Source organism: Myotis davidii, unplaced genomic scaffold (genome assembly GCF_000327345.1).
Source record: "Myotis davidii unplaced genomic scaffold, ASM32734v1 scaffold523, whole genome shotgun sequence".
Classification (NCBI taxonomy): Eukaryota; Metazoa; Chordata; class Mammalia; order Chiroptera; family Vespertilionidae; genus Myotis; species Myotis davidii.
The window spans coordinates 1,874,628-1,879,231 of record NW_006295054.1 but is presented as its reverse complement, the minus strand read 5'-3'; the positions used below and the strand labels follow the sequence as shown (position 1 = coordinate 1,879,231).

At 33.8% G+C, this 4,604-nt stretch overlaps 2 long non-coding RNA genes across 4 annotated transcripts in view; one reads left to right on the top strand and one right to left on the bottom strand.

Annotated features, from left to right (window-relative positions):
• LOC102775163 overlaps positions 1 to 3,601 on the bottom strand; it is a 136,989-nt gene extending 133,388 nt beyond the window's left edge. The window contains exon 1 of one of the 3 annotated variants that reach the window (XR_001514902.1): positions 3,288 to 3,601. This is a non-coding gene — a long non-coding RNA (uncharacterized LOC102775163). The remainder of the gene's footprint in view (positions 1 to 3,287) is intronic. The other 2 variants (XR_001514904.1, XR_001514903.1) reach the window with 2 other exon arrangements.
• A 693-nt stretch (positions 3,602 to 4,294) lies between these two features.
• Positions 4,295 to 4,604, top strand: part of LOC102771363 — a 12,782-nt gene continuing 12,472 nt past the window's right edge. Inside the window, exon 1 of the long non-coding RNA XR_435969.2 lies at positions 4,295 to 4,509. This is a non-coding gene — a long non-coding RNA (uncharacterized LOC102771363). The remainder of the gene's footprint in view (positions 4,510 to 4,604) is intronic.

The following is a 4,604-nucleotide window of genomic DNA, read 5'->3' as shown; positions in this document are numbered from 1 at the left end:
GGGGTGGGGGGGAAGGACACACATGTAATACCTTAATCAATAAAAAAAAATTAATTTAATCTAAAATTTCCCCCCCACAAGTACATAAATGAGAATTGGCTTGAGACTTGGAGATGAATTTGACTTGTGATGACCTTAAACACTAGAGAATTAATGACAACCCCTCTAGTATTCTCTCATGATTAAAGAGCCACAACAAAAACCCTAAACCAAACATTCGGAGAGGATATCTTGCTTTTCCCCAAACATGGGTAATGTGAAAATACAAAGTATTTCCATCCAGCACAAACATGAGAGGAAAACTCAACAAAACAAAAAGGAAATGAAGAGGCAACTGGTTACAGGTATATTTCAAACTAAAACATAAATAAAGGGGTCAAGACACACACCAACACACACACACACAGAGACATACACACACACATGAATAAAGTATTCAGAAAAACATTAGCTCCCAGTTTTTTTTATTAAGATAACAATATGAAACTGGTTCAGGGACAAATTTTGAGCACTCAGACTGAAATTCTAAGGACTAGAATTGCTACATAATGGTCATCTATGGAAATTTGTCATAATGAAATAAAAGCAAATGTAAGAAGAATTATCTTCTCTCCCAAAAGTTCCAAGCATAACAAATTGTGTTTTTAGAAATGTTTGTTTTATATTACACAGATCAATTTTATATTGACTATGGCCTGAAATTAAAGTGATAGCTAATTTAGCAGTCAAGCACTCGGTCCTGCCACGCTCTGCATGCATTGTCAAGTTTCACACTGCTAATTTTCCAATGAGCAGTTTTGTTTTCAAATGCCCCAAGGCCAATTACTGAGCCCAAACATAAACTTTTTAAGTAAAGAAACTCCAAGCAGCAAGAAAGTTTAAACACACATCATCGGATTCTAATGTTCACTGTAGTTCCTCTAGTTTTAGAATCTATTCTCTTATATACTTACCAGTTTTTATAATACTGTTTTCATTTTGATGAGTCACAGTGTTCAGGAGAATACCCAATTTATTAATCATAGAAGATTGCTCATATCCACTCTGGTCAGTCTAGCAGGATATGTTTATCTTACATGTTATTAACAATATAACTATTTCTTTAAAAAGAGTCCTTTTCAAAATACTTATAAACATATGTTTTGTTAGAATACAATATATGTTTGATAATTATGTTTATATAGGGTAGCAGCAAACTTGATAAATACTAATTTGAAAGTGAAAATACCTTAAGTTTACACATGCCATGAACAATTCATCAATGTCATTCATTGTTTTGCAAAGTATTATCTTCTCCAAATGAAGCGTAATTTATAAACTGAAGAAATTTAACAGTCGTGTTATTGGCAAATATATTTATTCACTTTTATTAGAAGGGGGACTTTAACAGTTGTGTGAAATAATTTTGTCTGGAAGAATAAAAGATTTCAGGGTAGCATTTCTTTGGGAAAAAGCAAGTTTACTTTTGTTTTAGAAGTTGTAATATGTATGCATACAGAACTAGCAGAGAGATGAGTGGCCTAATTAGGGTCACTGTAAATGCCTATTATAAAAGTAACTACAAAGAAATCATACCTTACTTGGGAAGAGATCAACTTTTTTGTTATTTGGTTTTAGGTGGTAAATTAGGCACAAATCTCAGCTCTCCTTGTCAATGAAGATTTTGTTAGTCAGTGGTAAACTGTTCAAAATGAAAGGTGATAGAAGCATCTCTTTACATTGGAAAACATGTAATACAATGAAATCTGAAAGGTAATTCCTTTTTCTTCTTTTGTATTAAATTTTAAATAATTTATGATGAGATTTACAGATTTCTTTCTGGGAGATGTTATAATGATCCATCTTTTAGAGCAAGTACATCATAGTCTAAATGTATGTTAGCTATCTACCAAGATATCCCTTTGCCATCTCATTAAAGTGAAATTAAGTTAGGTAAATCCCACACTGTGCTACATTTAAAAAAAAACTGTTAAATGAGCCTTTTTTAGTTAACTTAATAAATCAAATCAAATGTAACTGAAAGTATTTAGGTCAGGAATACACGATTATGTATTGTCGCTTTTAAATGAGAAGGTAATTTAGAGCTACTTTAAAGTTTGTTAATTAAATGTGAGTCACCAATCTTCATTCTGAGAAGCTGTTAGATTTAAATATATTAGAAACCTGCTCCTTCAACTCTGTTTAAGACTATTAAAATAAAACAGACAAAAAATCATAGCTATACCCTAAATAACTTTATATGTATCACTGGTTGCTATGACAGTTTACATGAAAACCATCACATATAATATGGTAAGTGCCCATAATCAGAGAAAACCACATAAAACATTAATCCCCAAAAGATGAGCACATAGTCCTTTCTAATAAATACTGTACATGGTATACTCAAATGTACTCCTGAATTTTGAACCTTTGTTTTTAACTAGTATACAAACCTATAGATAAAATACAGAATCTTTTTTTCAGATTTACTTATAAGGCTAAAACATGTAAATTGTATAGTTACCCTCTATATATGCATTGACCCTGAGATATTTCCTCTTTTCTAGCTCAAATAAAAGCAACATAAGTTATTTTACACTACAATCTAAAGTTTATAAAGAATAACACGGGAAATTATACTTGACTGGATGCGATCCTGCCCAAAATAATACAGAGTCAAATATTTGTTTAAAAAACTTCTCATTGTTTCATTTAGTGCATTTCTATATCACCTGATGGAAAGGCTTTTTGAGAGATTATAATATATTGCAAGCTAATTGTAAGCAAACAGTACACTTTATCATCAAATTTAAAGCTGTAAAAGTCATAATTTTTTCCAGTATTTCCTAATTGGATTTACTCCTAATTATTATCTATTTGATAAAGTACTTAACTTTAATAGGGGAATTTGGTTTTTCAGTAGTCTTGTAAATAAGCACAAAGTAAATTAATCTTTATTATTTTTAAAGAAAATTACAAAATCTATAGCTTTGATTTGTATTTAACTATTTCACAACTGGCCCAAATCTTAAACTTGTCACTCACCACTCCCCCTCCTCACCCTCCCAAGCCCAGTTTAAGTTTCCTATTATTTGGTGATTGTTTACAAACAACACTGAAGCCTCTTCATGAACTTTTTATGCTAAGCATTTGCTTAGAAATCTCATTTATATCAAGGGTTGGAAATGAGTCTTGGGTTAACCAGTGAAGACAAACCCTTAAGTGTGGGTCTAGGGTGGGAAAATCCCAGGGAGGTTCCTGTGGGAGTTGAGGAAGTTGGGAAGACTTGACTTGAGAAATCTCACCTTCTGAGCTGCTTTGGAGGGACTCTTGTTTTTGCTGCCTTTGGGTCTTCCCCTGGGTCTCTTAGGAGAGGGCTCACCAGTTGGCTCCTAATTGTGGAGAGAAAAAACAAACACGTTGTTGTGGCAAGGATGTCTGCAAGAAACTGACCCTGACTCTAGAGTTACATTTTCTGCATGTGCTGCTCCACTGAACTGTTGGGACACATTCAGTTCAAGCATAAATAGGAATGATGGCTCAGAGTTTTCAGAAAGGGGCAATAACGATCTTTTTAATCCAAGGGCTCAAAGAGGAAATGGTTATTTTACATATGAAAACTAGATTCTATTCCAACCCTACCAAGGTAACAAAGGATGACAAGTTTGCATGTTCTAGAAAGAAAGTCATACATTAAGGTGAAAAAGTTGCATGGTTATGCATTTGGCAACTCAGCCATAAGCATTTTACACAAATACTACTAGCCATTGCACTAGCATTTCAAACAGAAATACGAAGCTAACATCATAAATATTTCAGCAATCTTCCCTACTGAAAGATGGTTTTTAATCATCTCTATATATCTGCATTGTAGTCAACACATTGAGTGAAATATTGGAGCAATTATCCAAGTTCTTCAACTCAAAACAACTCCATTCCCCCTTAAAATTCCCAAATAATTATGTTAAATCTGTTGTGGGAGGTTTTGCTTGAATTATCTAGATAATTGCTTCAATTCTCCACTTCCTTTTGGAGATTCGGGCATGGTCTCTAGTCTAAATTTAAATATCTTTTGATAAAAAGGAACAAACTCCCCAAAACTTTCTTTTGAGAAAACTGCTATGGGGGTGAACTGGAGAAAAATAAAGGGGGTGGGGGATAAGGAGGAATGGAAGTGTCTGGGAAGGAGAAATTGAAATTATCAATAGGTTTAGCAAAACTTTAAATGGCTTCTATGCCAAGTGGTAAATACTCAAGTGGTTAAGAGAATGTGATGATTAATATTCCAGTTCCTAAATATTTATCCAGTGAATCATCAAATTACATTTCATTCAGATTCGGTGATTAAATGAGACTAATTAACTTAAAACTCATGAAAGTCTCCAATGAAAATTCGCATCCTACTGAGAGAACCTGGGGAAGGTTACTCACAGCTTCCGTGGGACCACTAGCGCCAGTGGGCACATCCGGAGCAAACACATCGGAGACACATTTTCCTTTCTTTGTGAACTCAGCCTCAACTCAAAGGTAAAACCTCCAATCACCTCCAGACCCCACTGCAATTTCTTTTCCATTATTTTTTGGAGGCGGGAGGCAATTACAAGAGCTAGAGAGAGCTGGGT